At 45.0% G+C, this 18286-nt stretch overlaps 1 pseudogene; it reads left to right on the forward strand.

The window, feature by feature from the left end:
* Positions 1-18286, forward strand: part of LOC125147557 (glyceraldehyde-3-phosphate dehydrogenase-like) — a 72592-nt pseudogene that overhangs the window by 31567 nt on the left and 22739 nt on the right.

Genomic DNA, 18286 nt, shown 5'->3' on the forward strand with positions numbered 1-18286 from the left:
TCCCTCTCTCTCCACAATTCCCTGTCGAACACTGATCTTTTTATTGTCCCAATAGTTTTGTCTTTTCCAGAATGTCGTATAGTCAGAGTCATACGGTATGCAGACTTTTCAGATTGGCTCCTTTCACTAAGCAATATGCCTTTAAGATTTCTCTCCACATCACAGCACCTGGGTGGCTCAGTTTAAGCGTCTGACTCTTGATCTCCACTTAGGTCTTGATCTAAGGGTCGTGAGTTGAATTTCCATGTTGGGCTCCACACTGGGCGTCGAGCCTACTTAAACAAAAAAAAAAGGTTTCTCTATGTCTTTTCATAACTTGATGGTGCATTTTTTATTATTTTTTTAACGTTTATCTATCTTAGAGAGAGAGAGAGAGAGAGACAGAGCATGAGCCAGGGAGGGGCAGAGAGAGAGACACACACACAGAATCCGAAGCAGGCTCCAGGCTTTGAGCTGTCAGCACAGAGCCTGATGCAGGGCTCAAACTCATGAACCGTGAGATCATGATCTGAGCTGAAGTTGGACGCTTAACCGACTGAGACACCCGGGAGCCCCAGTGCATTTCTTTTTTTGTAATGTTTATTTATTTATTGTGAGAGAGGGAACATGAGTGGGGGAGGGGCAAAGGGAGAGGGAGAGAGAGAAAATCCCAAGCAGGCTCAGAGCAGAGCTCAACACAGGCTCAATCCCATGAACTGCAAAATCATGACCTGAACTGAAATCAAGAGTCAGACGCTTAACTGACTGAACCACCCAAGCTCCCTAGAGAGCTCCTTTCTTTTTATCACCAAATAATATTCCTTCCGTTGCCTGGATGTCTGCCATTTGTTTCTCCATTCACCAACCAAAGGACATCTGGTTTACCTCCAAGTTTTGGCAAATACAAATAAAACTGCTATAGACATTCACACGCAAGTTTTCGTGTATACATAAGCTTTCAAATCATTTGAGTAAATACCAAACACTGTTGTGGGATCATATAGTAAGAACGTGTTTAGTTTTGTAAGACATTCCCCAATTGTAAGGAGAGTTCGTGTTGTTCCATATCCTCATTAGCACTTGGTGTTGTCAGTGCTTTGGGTTTTAGCCATGCTAAGGGATATGCTGAAGGATACGCAGTGGTATCTCATTGTTATTTTAATTTGCAATTCCCTAACGTCAGGTGATGTAAAACATCTTTCCGCATGCTTATTTGCTACATGCGTATCTTCTTTCTTCAAGTGTCTGTTCAGATATTTTGCTCATGTTTAATTGGGTTGTTTCTTATCATTGAGTTTTAAGAGTTCTTTGTATATTTTGGATAACAGTCTTTGGTCAGACGTGTCTTTTGTAAATATTTTCTCCCAGTCTGTTGCTTGTCTTTTCATTATCTTTATATAGTATCTTTCACAGGGTAGAAATTCTTTTGATTTGAATGAAGTCCTGTTTATCTTTTTTTTTTTTTTTCTTTTCACAGATTGTACTTTTTGGGTGTCATATCTAAAAACTTATCACCGAACCCAAGGTCACCTAGACTTTCTCTTGTTATCTTGAAGCAATTTCACACTTTTGCATTTTACATGTAGGTCTATGACACAATCTGGGTATTATTAATTAGTATTACTCTCCGCAAATGCCTGTTTTAATTACTGCACTGTTGACTGTTCTCTATTTTACATTATAAATGGCACTCTGAGAATTAGATTTTCCTCTTTCTATTCCGCAGGTTCTCCTGATTTCCTTCCATGGGTATTTTTCCTACAGTAATCCTTTTAAAACATCCGTAGTGTTTGGACCCGTGCAGTGACTTCTTTACCATGAGCATATTATGCAATTTGTAAGATTCCACACTTACAACTGCGGAATAAGTCAGGCCCTAAAAGAAACTAACTTAGTATGTGTCTAGCTCAATATGTATTACCCGACCGCAGTGAAGGTGCACAGCTAAAAAGCTGTGAAGATTCAGAAAGGTCCCTCAGATGGAACATTCAGAGAAAGCATGGCGCTCTAAGGGAGCTTCAGCTGGTACCATGCTATTAATGAAGCTGCCCTTGCCCTTTGCAGCCTAACACACATGGTGACAGGTGGGGAAACTACAAATAGCCTTGGCCTAAGAATGGAAAAAATGATAAGCTGGAGCCAAGGCTTTGAAAGTGACTTAATGACAGGAATGCAAGGGGCAGGCCTGACTATACAGAAGAGTGTGTTATAGGTCTCCCAAAGAACCTTCGATTGCGGAGGACTTTGGCCACAATCCACCCTCAGGCTGCCTGCTTAGACAAGGGTAGTAACCTACGAGCCTCAGTTCTGTGACGGTGCTGAGATCCATGGTCCATACGCTGTGTCTCAAGAATACCAGCTTCTTAAAAACATCAGTCTTTGTCGTTATACCAGACTGAACCACTTTGAACTGAACATTTCCTGGGCCGATCATACACTGTGCTGGTTCTTGCTGGGTTTTGATGCTATGAGAGGGTGGAAAGCAGCTTAACTCACCTGTCAGCTGGATCACATTACCTGAAGGCCAAGTAAAAGGCCACGGATGGGGGATTTAAGAGCTCTGGGTTTTAATCCCGGCTCCACTTGTCGACTCATTGAACACTTTTGGCATTTTGATTTCCTCATCGTTAAAATTGGGATATGAGCTGTCTTTACTGGGAAGGTGACTATGAGTAATTAGTGAAATAGACCCCTCGGTGCTCTGTAAATTATTCCACGGAGGAACACGTGAACTCTGGGCCTCACTCTGCTTCACCCTGCCCTTACTGCCCTCAAACTGTGAGATAGTTAGGCTACACGACCCCTGAGACAGGTTCCGTTCCAAAATTGGCCATTTCGGCCACTGCCACCCAAAACGTGGCGGTGGTTTTCAAACTTGTGCGAGAGACAGAATCAGCTGCAGGGTCTGCTCAAACACAGATTGGGGTCCAAGATTGGGCATTTCTAGCACGTTCCCAGGTGTTGCTGATGCTGGTCCCCAAGGGACCTCACACAGCTGAGAACCACTGGCTGGTGGTAGCTGAGAAAACCCTGGAGGAAGGAGAGTTGGTGGACAAAGCTTACCGGTAATCTGGCCATCTCAAGGGCATCTGTGCAGACCCACAGGCCACCCTTCCCTCCGAAGGGTCTCGTGCTTGGTTAGCGCCCTGCTGTCACCAACCACTTGAATTTCTTCATTTTTGAACAAGAGACCCTGCATTTCCATTTTGCATTGGGTCCCCTAAATTATGTAGCTGGTCCTGTTCATAGTTTGGGTTTTACAAATAAACTGTGGATGAATGAGCAAGGCTCATTTTGGAAAACCACCTTAAAAACTACTAAGAACCTTTAAGCTGGTTCTACACCCAGTGAAACGGGCTTATTTAGAAATTATTCTTTTAGTTACAGGCATTTTGCCAGTCTGCTGATCCACCAGGAGAGTCCAGCAGGTAAGCGTCAGGCTTGTCCAAAACCGGGCAGGGTGAGAGGTCCTGTGTCATTCACCTTCTGTTAGGACTTCTCCCCATTCTTCTGCTCCCTCTCCTCTGCACACCCAGTGGGCTTTCCTCACTGCCCCAGGCGGAAATACTTTAATAGGCTCAAGCAGGAATGTCTGCATGTCAAAATAATACCTCCAGGGAGAAAGCAATATTACTATCTAAGTGTACATATTTTTTGAGAAGAGAGGACTTTGCCCTTTGAATTGTAGCACGCAGAGTGCTGCCTTCCCAGCGTGTCTCTGAGATCGGACCGCCACACGATCCTTTAGGAGCCTAACTTAAAAAAGTTCACCCAAGTGAGACCAACAACACAACTAAGCCAACCGTTAGCAGAGCAGAGTCAGAGCTAGGGAAGCAAAATGAAGACACCCACTTCTTTTTTTAGGATGGGATTTCCTACACTGACATACCTCTTGACTTGTTTTCCTTTGGTCAGAGCTGATAATAGTACACGGGTTTTTTGTGGTCCCATCCTTGTGTACGTCGGCAGTGGAGGGCAGTATAAAGCCCAAAATCCATTTATTTTGCTTCCCCAGGATGCCTGGCATTTCCCTAATTAGAAACACACAACCTGGCCAAGTTTGGCCAAGAAGACAAAAAGAATGGGAGGCTGAAAGAGCCATGGCCTGAATTAAGATTTTATCAGACTGTCTGAGGAAGATTCTCGGTTTCAAAGTGGTAGCCAGGGGACTTGTGGACACGCACTGAGAATGGAGTGATACGGCCGGCCAATGTGGAGACACCAGTTTTAGTGAGGGGTTAGTGGAAACATGAGATGTTGGCAGACTAGAAAGGAAGGAACTAGTTAGCTCTCGTCTAACATGGGCTCAAACATGGACTCTCATCTAAGGCACTGAAAACAATACTGAGCAATTCAACCTTGTTTTCCTCTGAGGGATGTGTACCCAGGGCCCCACTGTTTGTATACAGGGAGACTTTTGATTTAGAAAAGAGATCCTCTTCTTAGGACACTTTGCAGCCATAGATAGACCAGGAAATGTCCCCCGTGAGCACACCAACTCGTGGTGCCCTGAAGTAAATGACCCTCCTCGGTTCTGTGTTTGCACAACTTAGCCAGCCTTTAGATACAGGCCCCCTCTAAGGATCTGGGCTCTCGGAGATTTTGACAGATATGTCTTTTAGCTACTCTCTCTTTGGGGGTGACATCTACAGATCATTGCCGAGAATTAATATTACCGCATATTGACCTTTGTATGGTTGTGGAATAAGGACTCAAAGGAACATAGAATCACTGTTAATCATTACTTCCTCCCGGGATGATTGTGGGATCCTATCCACTTCCTGTGGAGAACGAACAACCCCACCCAACTGACTTTCCCAAAGAGCAGCACCAAATATATCACTTCTTCCCTTCAAAACTTTTCTGTGGTTTCCATTGTTTGCCTAATTAACCGCAACCTTTTACCCAGCCCTATAGTACTGGCATGATGCAGGGCTCAAACTCATGAACTGCAAGATCGTCACCTGAGCCGAAGTCGGATGCTCAACCAACTGAGCCCCTCAGGTGCCCCACAACACACATTTTTTGGGAACCGCACTGTGTAGGCCTTGGTACCTAGTGTTACATTTAATCCCCTTATCAAAACCAAGGCAATTTAACAAAAAGGAAAGACAATTTTACTTAACAGCTGCAATATAAAATTATAACAATATATACACAACAAAGGCAAACAGAAACCTATCTGAGCGTATAGTTTCTTATTTTTATTTGATAAATTTTTATTCATTTTCGTTTTGGTCAACCCAAGTGTTTTAAAAATGTTTATTTATTTTCAGAGAGAGCACAAGAGTGTGAGCACATGCACACACAGAGGAGGGGCAGAGAGAGAGGAGGAAGAGAATCCCAAGCAGGCTCCAAGCTATCAGCACAGAGCCCAATGCAGGGCTCGAACTCATGACCTGAGCTGAAATCAAGAGTCGGACGCTTAACTGACTGAGCCACCCAGGCGCCCCTGGTCAACCCAAGTTCTTCAGTTGTTGTTTTTTTTAAGATTTTATTTTTAACCAATCTCCACACCCAGCGTGGGGCTCAAACCCACAACCCCAAGATCAAGAGTTGTATGCTCCACCAACCGAGCCAGTTGGAACCCCCACCAAGTTCTCAAATTTAAAGAAAATTATTTAAAAAAACCTAAAAAGTTAGACAATTCTATCCATTAAATTATCATTTTCTTAAAGTTAAAAAATAGTCACTATTCTCTGAGTTTTCCAGAAGAACACCTAAATTCAGCATGGGGAGCAACAGGGCTTTGGCAGGAGCATAGACTGAGAGCCACTTCAGGAGGTGGGCTCTACACGATATTTGTGGGGAATGTAAGACACTTTCCAAAAGAAGGTGACCAAAAATAGAAGCCAGAATCAAAATTCAATCAAACCAAGTCATAAGAGGATTAAAAATTTATATCAGTACGTCTGCACTTGGGTAAGATGTATCATCCAAGCCAACAAGATATTACTTTGGTTCCATCCAAGAGTTGGCTTTTATTCTACAGCACAGGGATAGTTGAACACACCAGTCACCTCTGAAGTTTTGTGCTTTTCAAAAGATGTCTAAGCATACGGGGCATTAACAGCATCACTTGTACCAAAGATATACAGACTCCAGAAAGGGAAATCTGGCCACGAGTTACAATTTTGACTCCTCCTGTCCTGTAACAGTTTTGTCTCCCCTGAGTCAGAACCCAATGCATTTCTTCCATTAAAGGTTCTTATGCTGCAGCAGGGGCACTTGGGTGGCTCAGTCGGTTGAGCGTCCGACTCCGGCCGGCCCAGGTCCCGATCTCATGGTTTGTGGGATCGAGCTCTGTGTCGGGCTCTGTGCTGACAGCTTGGAGCCTGCAGCCTGCGTCAGATTCTGTGTCTCCCTCTCTCTCCCCCTTTCTGCTTGTGCTCTGTCTGTCTCTCAAAACGTGAATAAACGTTTAAAAAAAAAAAAGGTTCTTATGCTGCAACAGCTTTGAAACTCAAAGATAAGCCTCTGTATACAGAAGACGGCCCAAAGGGAGACTTCTCACAAATTGTGCCCAATGCCTGTTCCCACAGGTGGACAGTGTATTTGAGAATGAGGACAGGGTGAGAAAAAACAGAGGACCTGGCCTGTGTATAGCTCCTGAGAGAATGAAAGCAAATGCTGTCTTCCGGTTCTCCCAGAGGAAAGGTTGAATATGTTAGGAAAGTTGCAAGCTGAATTTGTGTTGTCATTTGGGAGGCAGAGGAAAGTTAGCTGTGTTCACATCAAATTCAGGCAACGTCTGCTGTTTTCAAAAGAATGGAGACAAGAATAATCTAACCCCTCAAGTCACATGAAGGTGGTGGATCCCATCTTCACTGGTTCTTAGGAACTAGAAAAAAGTTTTAACTTCTTACTCTCTTTGATAGCAATGAGAATTCATATCTGAAAACACGCCTTCCTTATGCAACTCATTATAATGATGTTTAAAGTATCAGGTAACCAGATTGCTGTCTCGTGGTGTCACCTGCTGATTTTAACCTGCTCTTACATTCAGACCCAGAGGGTTAGCAGAGGCTGCCGGAAGAATGTCGAGTCTGTTTTCCGTGTCATCCCTGTGCCAACCAGACTCTGCCCTTGTCTCTGTGAGCCGAGCCAAAAGGAGAAAAACAATATTTTGCATACAGCTTTTCAGGAGATGATTATCTCATCCTAACAGACTGCTGGAGTTGAAATGAAAATTGCAATTCTGTGTTTTTGTGTGAAAGAACCACTAATGAATGGTTTTGTTGTTTTCATAAACAAACGTAAAAAAATCTGGCTGCAACATTGCAAAAGGAAAGAAGAGTGAAAAAAGCAGCCGTATAAAGTGCAGCATGAAGCATGTTCTTTACCATCATCACCATCCACAGTCATTTGTTCATAGGGCAGCCAGATTTTTTTTTATATAAATGCTTTTTTTTAAGTTTATTATATTATTATATTGTATATATTATTATATATTATATTTATACTATATATATTATTATATATTATATTATATTATATATATTATATTATTCTTATTATAAGAGACAGCATGAGTGGGGGAGGAGCAAAGAGAGAAACAATCCCAAGCAGGCTCCGTGCTGCTGGCACAGAGCCTGATGTGGGGTTCAAACCCATGAGGCCGTGAGATCATGACCTGGGCCAAAACCAAGAGTCAGATGCTGAACTGACTGAGCCACCCAGGCGCCCCCTCTTAGCTAAAATTCTTAAATACAAACTCCTGGACCAGGTGGACCAAGGAAGTGACACATGTTAAGTCACATCTTAGGATGACTCCCCAAGGAGCTGCAGAGCAGGAAGGAACCAGAACACAGGCAGACTGTAGTACTTGAGCTTGGAGTGTTGTGCTATAGGGAGGAATTTGCATGGCAAACCTTTTTTCAATAACTTTTTTAAAAATTTACTTATTTATTTATTTATTTTTGAGATAGAGAGAGAGGAAGAGAGAGAGAGTGGGGGCGAGGAGGGGCAGAGAGAGAGGGCAACACAGAATCCGAAGCAGGCTCCAGGCTCTGAGCTGTCAGCACAGAGCCCGACGCAGGGCTTGAACTCACGGACCATGAGCTCATGACCTGAGCCGAAGTCGGACGCTTAACCGACTGGGCCACCCAGGCGCCCCCTGGTACGTCGTAATAGTACACTGAAAGGATATCTCTGTATAATGGCATTTTTACCAGTTCCGTGATATAGGAAAGCTATCATTAATTTTATACATGTAATTATATACATGATAACTAAATATTTTCTAATTAAACATAGATACCAAATCATCTAGCAAATTACATTTCTAATTGCACACCGATCGAGAGTATGTATTTGTAGCGTATTACCATATTTACGAATTATATTGAACGTATAATTTTCCCACACGAGATACATCACTTCCACTGCTACTGTTGCTTTCTCTTACCTTTTTATTCTCCTTCCTGTTCCTCTTACTCTTCTCCTCCCTCTCCTCCACCTCGTTTCCCTCCTCCTTCCTCTTCATTACTATTATTAACCATAATAAAAGGAGTGTTCAAGTCCCGAGACTCCCTTCCTTATAGTAATCCTTCTAGATAAAATATTCCCTTAGGTTTGGGAATTAGCTTTTAGCCTGTGTCTCCTGTCAACCTAGAAGAAACCCTTTAATCTCCTTTCTTTGTCCGGTGTTTTTTTCCTCTCTCTGTACTATTTCCTTTTTCCAATACCAAATTACATGTAAAAACAGTTCTAACTCATGTCAAGACAAATCTCGGGTTTCAGTTTGGGAAGGCCTCGAAGGGCCCTGGAAGCTGGTACCTGAGTGTTCTGAAATTCAGTGGATCCTTGCTGTCCCTCCTTTACCACTCTTTTCTTTGTGTGGCTGGGGCATGGGGAGGAAACAAGGCCAGCATCCTAGGTTAGATTCCCAGGTACACCAGTCAGACCCATTAATTTCCATGCTTTTAATCCAGACCCACCTTCCCAGGAGAAAGGAAGCAAGAGGGAAGGCTAAATGGATCAGCGCCTGGGTGAAGGGAGGGGAAGCACCAGGGGCGGCTCTCTTCCCTCAGGTGTCTCACTGGAATTGGCAAAGATACGGTATTTAAAACAGTCTGCATAGGGGCGCCTGGGTGGCGCAGTCGGTTAAGCGTCCGACTTCAGCCAGGTCACGATCTCGCGGTCCGTGAGTTCGAGCCCCGCGTCAGGCTCTGGGCTGATGGCTCAGGGCCTGGAGCCTGTTTCCGATTCTGTGTCTCCCTCTCTCTCTGCCCCTCCCCCGTTCATGCTCTATCTCTCTCTGTCCCAAAAATAAATAAACGTTGAAAAAAAAAAATTTTAAAAAAAAAATAAAACAGTCTGCATAGACAGGCTATGCTTACCCTTCTGCTCCTCCTTGGCTTTGCTCATGCGGTGCACAAGAGTTCAACCTTCCCGAAAAGCCACGAGAGAGAGAGAGAGAGAGAGAGAGAACGAATCCTGGCTATTGAGGTAAAAAATCCTGCAACAGAATCAGACACCAACCAGAGTCACATGTCCCAGCAAAAGCAGCCGAGGGTCAGACCAAGAGAGGCTGATGTGAGGGACTGCCTCGAGCTTCTGGTCCCAGAAGTGTTGTTCTATGGGTAGGGTTGCGTGGGAAGGTCGCCATTCCCAGAGGGGCTGGGGTTTGGCTGGGGCGCGAGGAAGAGGGGGTTGGTGCCAGAGCCCTTCCCTCTGCTCTGCCCTACAGCCTGTCTCTGGAGCCCGAACGGGGCCACTCTTGCCACAGGGTGGGGAGCCAGCTCCCCCAGCTTCTGCCCACCAGCTGCCCTGTCACCAACTCTCAAACAAAACACACACACTCCTTCCGCAGCACATATTTGCTTTTTGCGTGTTGTCGAATGTGTTGTCGCTGCTGTTGTTTTTAGGCACACATAGCCCTGAGAATACGTAGAGAAAAAAGTGAATAACACATTTTTCTCCAGCAACCAGAATCTGTGGCACGAAACTTCACCTGCAACATACGGGACTTTCTGAGCTTCTAGGATAACTGTACCCATTAGCAATGCTTCCAGACACTGAGAACAGAAAGTCATGCTAACAAGAGCTTAAAGAGATAGCATTTATTTTCATAATGTGACAAAAATAATGGGGAGTCTGCACAACGATGCTGTCTCAGCCGGTTTGCCCACTCCACCATCCAAAAGGGCCACCTGCTTGGCCTCTCACCGTTTGCCATACGACTGCCTCAGCTCCAGGCATTCAAGGCAAGAGGGAGAGGAGGGGGTGACACCAGGGTAGTCGTCTCTCCCACCTCTACCTTTTGTCGGGAAGCAAAAGCTTTCTCAGCAGCAACTCCCACCCACTTCCTTTTATCTCTCATTAGGGAGAACTAAGACACAAGAGCACTTCTGGTTACCAAGTAGGCCAGGAAAGCGAACATTTGCTTGTTTGCTTGTTTCCTCCAGTTTCCACAGTGGGAAGCAGACAAGGGGATGGGGTTTGGGAACAGCTATTGGGTCCCAGGGCTCCCCCGCAGGGGGGCCAAGGCACAAGTTACTGTGCAGAAACAGTGACCCATCAGGGCAGCTGACCAGAGCCTCAGGCGAGTGGTTTCTGGCCTCAAGCCCAACCTTGTTCACCTCTGTGGGCTCACAGGGTAGCAGGAGTTGCCACACTTTCTGGTCTCAAGACCACCCCCTTGTACTCTCTTAAAAATTGAGGAATCACAAAGAACTTTTCTTTATCTAGCTGGTATCTGTTAATATTTACCATATTAGATTATTGAACCTGAGAAATTATAAGAGTACTTCTTACTTCGTTTTAAAATCACAATTGGGGCGCCTGGGTGGCGCAGTCGGTTAAGCGTTCGACTTCAGCCAGGTCACGATCTCGCGGTCCGGGAGTTCGAGCCCCGCGTCAGGCTCTGGGCTGATGGCTCAGAGCCTGGAGCCTGTTTCCGATTCTGTGTCTCCCTCTCTCTCTGCCCCTCCCCCGTTCATGCTCTGTCTCTCTCTGTCCCAAAAATAAAAATAAACGTTGAAAAAAAAATTAAAAAAAAATAAATAAAATCACAATAATAAGCCCGCTACACATGAATATCAGAACATATTTTTATGTTCTGAACATATTTTTATGAGACATAACTCTATTTCCAAAGAAATTGGTAGGTACAGGGGAGCCTGGGTGGCTCAGTCAGTGAAGCGTCCAATTTTGCCTCAGGTCATGGTCTCGAAGTTCATGAATTCGAGTCCTGTGTCAGGCTCTGTGCTGATAGCCTGGAGCTTGCTTCCGATTCTGTGTCTCCCTCTGTCTCTCCCTCTCCCTCGTTCATGCTCTATCTCTCTCTCAAAAGTAAAGAAACATTTAAAAATATATAAGAAATTAGTGGGGACAGTGGCATTGTTTTGCATTTTTGTACATCTCTTTGTCGTATACCTTAATGGAAGGCAATTGGAATCTCCTATCTGGTCCTGTGATCTGTTTCATTTTCTCACACCATACGGCTTCCAGAAAACTTCCACATACACTTGCAGAGATGCCTTTGCCAAAGGCAAATACCGACTAATATTATTATAAAACTAGTTTTGACCTCACAGACCCCAGACAGGGTCTCAGGATCACTTCGAGAACCCTCGCGGTGCAGACTTGATCATTCATTGAGAAGCCCCGATTTCACCAACGAAGAGTATCTGCCACGGTCCCCATTTCCAATTTTGAGCTTTGCCTTTCATTTGTAGAACTAAATGGCCAACTCAGGCGTTAGTCTCAGAATTCAGGAATCGTCTTCTCCCCGCTTATGTGTGATTCTTCTTGTAGTTCTCACCAAACAGAAACCTGCCAGCAGTTCTGGAAACACAGGCTAAAATTTTGGTTCCCCTTATGTGCGTTTAGATTTCAAAGGTCATGGGGTCTTTTCAGTCAGGGCTCAAACAAATGAGGTCTGTGCTTGTTCTCTTCCCAGGAGTACCTGCAAGAAGGAAGGGTCCCTCCTGGGCTCACAGCGCAGGAGAGAGGTGGCAATGAGTGGAAAGGTGGGCGCCGGAAGGATGAATCTACTTCTGCCTTTATCCTTTTGCTCCAGGCTTTCTTGATGTGTGTCTATGCAGCTATCCCATTCTACGGGGATTATGGAAGGCACAGTTGATGACACCCAAATTCACACTCTAAATCTTCGACAGCTCCAAGAATTAACCCTAAGACTCTCCGTCAACTGTTGTCAACATTTAATTATATGCGGCTCATTCTCATTATACTGTTCATCCTCGTTAGCCAGTCCCTTATAACCCTGTGAGAGTTCACGGGGCAACACGTGGGACGCAGGCCCAGGACTTCGGATATCTTCCGTGTGATCTCCCCCAAGTGCTTTAGAGGTTAACGCTGAAATATCAGACCACTGTGGGCAAATAGCAAGGAGAGCTAGAGAGGCCCTCCGTCGGCCTCCCAGCCCTGTGGTGAAGAGGCTTCCTGGGTGTTTGTAGACAGGGATTTGGAATCCCCCCCGGGGAGCTTTCTCGAACTGCGCTTGCTGCTTCCTACCCCACCCCCCTGGAGTCAGATCTCTCCCCACCCCCACCGTGGTTGGAAATCACTGATCCAGGCTGTTAGGAAAGAGCTTTATTAAATTTAAATTTAGCAGACGAGGTTGTGGATAACCCTATCTCTGTTTCTGGAAAACAACTGTTTACTATTCTAACACCCCAGAAACCTGGCAACCGGCTAACGGAGGCCTGGCAGGCAGACTTCGGCTCCCAAAGCCTTTGTGCAGCTGCCGCGTAAGGGACCCCCCACCCTGCCCACTCCCACCTGCCCAGCCTGGTGTTCGGGTCAGAAGGGGCACACGACCTAGGACTCCTCAGGACCCAAATGGGCAGCCGAGCCTATTTTTGATGATCCTGAGGATTATTAAGAAAGGAAATTCCACAGAGTCCATGTGGTGTTTGAAAAGTATTTTGTTCCACTGCTTTCTTTGTTTGTCCCTCCCATTCTATTTCTGTATTTCCCTCTTTTACGTTGATGGGTCTGGAACTGAAGGGCAATGATGTGAAAGTGATTGTCCTCGAGAGATGTTCCTGGGTGGAAAATCGGATCACTTACAAGCCCTGCCGCCACTGATGAGACGACAGTCTGGGAGACTCTGCAGGAAGATTCGCAGGATAATTGGGGCGCTTGCCATTCAGAGTGGGGATTTTTATTCTATTGCCACTCACACTGGGGAAAATGGGATGTGGGTTATAGCTGCATGGGTACCGTGGCTGAATTGTTGCCAAACACTGAGAAGCCACCTTGCTCACCCCTCCTATTTGAAACATTTGCTGCAGGCAAAGCCCTGTGGGTAGACCCTCTTCTAAATCACACACACGCACAGTACGTGACACTTGGTAATAGGGGGGTATTGGAGTGGACAGGAGGGACAAAACAGTCATGATATCTCTAGTCACACGGACATGCCATGCCGCGTGATCTCCGCAGCTAAAATGAGCTTCTAGAAGCTGGATGGAATGGAAAGTGATGACGTGGGTGCCTGGGTGATAGGGTAACCTCAGAGGATGTTCACAGCCAGTGCTACACAAGCCAAACGGACCGGGACGAGGTGCTCGTGACGGCATCACGGACAATGTTACGCAGTCGCATGTTGTTCCAGCTTGAAGTGCCCAGTCTAGCGAGCCTACTTGTTACGGAGGAAATAAAATAAAGCTTGCAAACTTCATCAGTATTTGATGTTGGAAAGGTGGCCTGGGAGAGAATAGAGTTTATGGGTTTAAAGGGTGAGTACGTGGGGCACCCGGGTGGCTCAGTCGGTTGAGCGTCCGACTCAGATCACGATCTCAGGGTCATGGGATCGAGCCTTGAGTCAGGCTCCACGCTGAGCATGAAGCTGCTTGGAATTCTCTCTCTTTCCCTCCACCCCTCTCCCCTGTTCATGCTCTCTCTCTCACACTCTAAAAAAAACCATAAAATTTTGGGGCGCCTGGGTGGCTCAGTTGGTTGGGCATCCAACTTTGGCTCAGGTCATGATCCCGCGGTCTGTGAGTTCAAGCCCCATATCGGGCTCTGTGCTTGACAGCTCAGAGCCTGGAGCCTGCTTTGGATTCTGTGTCTCCCTCTCTCTCTGCCCCTCCCTGGCTCACGCTCTGTCTCTCCCTCTCTCAAAACTAAATAAACATTAAAAAAATGTTTTTAATATAAAATTTAAAAAGTAAATAAAGGGTGAGTATATTTTAGCAAAATGTGTCCAAACCCATCTCTTTTGTGATTGTCTTTAACATGTTTGTTCAGCAGACCATATACGAGTCAACAAATGCCTATGGAGTCTCTACTATGGTCAAGGCATGTGCTAAAGTCAGACAAATATACAAAGATAAAAGTGACATGGCACCTGCCCTGAAGAGGATTGCAAGCAAGCAGGAGAGGAAATATACATAAAGAGCTATTCTACATGTCCACATTTAAATATAGATTTCTACAGCTGAATGTCTCCCCGTAGCAGCCACAGTACCTTCTATTCAGTAAGTTATGTAGAAATGAATAAATCATACATACGCAAGTAGGGTGATTTTTTTTAACTTTTTAAGTTCCAGTTAGTTAACACGCAGTGTAGTATCAGTTTCAGGTGTACCGTACAGAGATTCAACATTTCCAGACAACACCTGGCACCCATCTCAGGTGCGCTCCTTAATCCCCCTCCCATATTTCACCCATCCCCCCACCCACCTCCCCTCCGGTACCATCAGTTTGTTCTCTGTAGTTAAGAGTCTGTTTCTTGATTTTTTCTGTGTCTCTTTTTTTCCCTTTTGCTTGTTTGTTTTGTTTCTTAAATTCCACATATGAGTGAAGTCATATGGCATTTATCTTTTTCTGACTGACATATTTAGCTTAGCATAATACACTCTAGCTCCATCCACATCATTGCAAATGGCAAGATTTCATTCTTTTTTATGACTGAGTAATATTCCATTATATACGTATATATACATATATACATACATATGTGTGTGTGTGTATATATATATATATATATTCTTTATCTATTCATCAGTCAATGGATGCTCAGTCTGTTTCCATAAGGTGGCTATTATAGATAATGCTGCTATAGCATATGGTGATTTTTATGGAGGATGCACAGAAAATCCCAACCCCCTCCCCAGAATTCCAGAAGCCAGAGAAAGAGTCCAGAACCTTCTTTTTAATAGATATTAGTTGCTGGTATAACAAAATAGTGAAGTGTAGTGCTCAAAAAAAAAAATCAACAGACCCTATTTATAAGCTTATTTATAGCTCCTTATATAGTTGAGTGAATGATGTCTCAATGGATGATTCTGTAAGGTAAGTACACATACCCTTGTCATTCTGCAGGAAATTCTACAGGGTTGGCAGAGCAGAAGAAGCTGGAACTCGTGGTTTGCCCATTCATGGTTCTCTGTAGCTAAATGGTTAGTTTTCCACACCATTCCCTGCAACCCATCCCAGGTCTGAGGAGAGCGGATATGCAAATATGGAAAATTCATTGAGTCAGAGATACATGGGGGGATTTTCTTGGCTGTTGATTCTGTCAATAAAGTGAGAACAAGACATGCGAATTTTACTGAGAACATGGTCAAGTATAAGGTTTCTCCAAGGCAGTAAGTACTTCAGTGTTTCAATTCTATGAAAAAACACTGGTGCTGCATAACCAAATCATTTTCATATTTTAAACCTCTTAAAATATCTACAAGGGTTATTTTTTACATTTATTTATTTTTTTTTATAAATTTTTTTTCAACGTTTATTTATTTATTTTTGGGGGGACAGAGAGAGACAGAGCATGAACGGGGGAGGGGCAGAGAGAGAGGGAGACACAGAATCGGAAACAGGCTCCAGGCTCTGAGCCATCAGCCCAGAGCCTGACGCGGGGCTCGAACTCACGGACCGCGAGATCGTGACCTGGCTGAAGTCGGATGCTTAACCGACTGCGCCACCCAGGCGCCCAACATTTATTTATTTTTGAGAGAGAGAGAGAGAGAGAGAGAGTAAGACAGAGCACGAGTGAGGAAGGAGCAGAAAAGAGGAGACACAGAATCTGAAGCAGGCTCCAAGCTCTGAGCTGTCAGCACAGAGCCTGATGTGGGGCTTGAACTCACAAACTGCGAGATCATGACCTGAGCCTAAGTTGGCACTTAACCGACTGAGCCACCCAGGCACCCCTACAAGTGTTATTTTTACATCATGCTATTCATTTATAAGGTTTTAATAATTAAACTGACTCCATAAATTAAATTCAAGCAGTTACTTCTTTTTTTTAATGTTTGTTTTGAGAGAAAGAGAGTGCAAACATGTGCACGTGTGAATGGGGGAGGGGCAGAGAGAGAGGGAGAGAGAGAATCCGGAGCAGTGTCCATCCTGTCAGAGCAGACCTGGATGCCGGGCTTGATTCTGAACCGTAAGATCATGACCTGAGCTGAAATCAAGAGCCAAGCGCTTAACTGACTAAGGAGTTACCTCTAATAATAACAAAATGAGATTGTGGTGGAGAAGGGGAGTGTGCAATCCAAAACCTCTATTGTGCTGTCTTAGGAAAACAATGTGTAGAAACAGAACTTTTCTAGAAGTTTGGTGAGATGTCTTGAAAACAAATTTGAAATATGTCCTCTAAACTTCTTAATACTTAAAAAAAATGACTAGCAAACTTGTGGCCACTCTTTTGGTCACACCGTGTGGGAGCCATTCTTCCCACTAATGGCCAATGCCACTCCTATGGGAGCCCATCAGCACTTGGCTCTGCACCTCAGAAGTCACTGTGATAGAACCACGACATTAGGTTCTCTGCCTTCCTGTCTGCTGGGAGGCTCCCATCATGCACTGCTGGTCCCTGCCTGCAGTACATTGACCTACGCTGCTCATTTGTGCCTGCCCCTCCAAACTGAGTAATTCCAGAGATTCCCTTTCCCTTGCTCCATAACACTGGAGTGGTTTACGTGCATGTGCGTGCATGCGTGCATGCGCACACACGCACACACACACAACACACACACACACACACACACACACACATAAACACACACATACTTTGCTCTTTCGTGTTCTGTTCCTTTGCCATTGCAGGCTCATTGTGGCATAGGACCGTGTCTGAGCTCAGCCAGTCCTGTCTACCACATGACACCTCCTCCCCAACCTCCTCTCCTGGTTCTGGTAAGAATATCTGATGGAAATAAGACCTTCAGTGGAAGATAGGGAGAGACAGAGACAGAAAGAGTTTCCCTCTCCTCCTCCCTGCAGCCCCTCTGCTTCTCCCACACCAATACTAGTCGCTGGTATTGAATATAGAGAGGAGAGAGGAAAAATGGAAAGACCCTCATCTGGTTCCTATGTCCAGCCCTGCACCTCCCTCTCCTCCCCACCACCTCACTCCCCTACATATCCATGGTGAGAAGAATAAGGAAGATAGGGCAAGGATTGACCCTAAGAGAATGGGGCCCAGTCTGTCCCTCACCGCTCCTGACCCCTGGACCACACCACTACCTGCTTCTCCCTGCCCTACTGTTCCCATCCCTGCTCCGTGCCAACACCCCCTCCCATAGTCCTTTGCTTTTTAGGATCCACAGTCCTTGTTCTCCACTTCTTCCCAGCCTCTAAGGCTCAGCAAAGTCTGCCCTAAGCCATGGGATTGTTCCTGGTGGTATAGACTCAAGAGGTTCTTAATCCAATTCTAGGATTGCAGCAGTGGAGACATAAATTCTTGATGTCCAGAGTTAGAACCTTCTCACAGTGGGGTTTGCTCTATTTCCACAATGTCTGTAAGATCAAGTACAAATTCCATTATGACCTTGTGCCTTTTATAACCTAGCTTCCTTCTTCCCTAGCTGTATCTGGCCTCCCTCCTTCCTGCACCCATCTTTCATTCAAGGTACCACACCACTTCTGTCTTCACTCATGTTCTTTCTCTTGCACGGAATGGTTGCCCTTTGCCTCTTGCCTATTTGCTGCTCGTTCTTCAAGGAGCAACTAAAATGTTCTCTGTTGGTCTCCACGACCTGCTTCTCCCTCTCCCTCCAGGCAGAATTATTGCTCCCTAACAGAATTTCCACTCTTCTGCACATTTCTATGCGAGCCTTTGTCACACTATATTAAAGTTTTTGTTTATGTTTTGTCCTCCTCCATGCGACATATGCATTCAAGGGGAAGTTTTTGGAAAACCAAAGAACATATTTATTTTTTAATTTCTTCTTTTAAAAAAAATTTTAATGCCTACTTATTTTTTGAGAGAGAGAGACAGAGCACAAATTGGGAGGGGCAGAGAGAGATGGAGACACAGAATCCAAAGCAGGCTCCAGGCTCCGAGCTGTTGCACAGAGCCTGACGTGGGGCTCGAACCCATGAGCTGCAAGAT

Source organism: Prionailurus viverrinus, chromosome D2, assembly GCF_022837055.1.
Source record: "Prionailurus viverrinus isolate Anna chromosome D2, UM_Priviv_1.0, whole genome shotgun sequence".
Classification (NCBI taxonomy): Eukaryota; Metazoa; Chordata; class Mammalia; order Carnivora; family Felidae; genus Prionailurus; species Prionailurus viverrinus.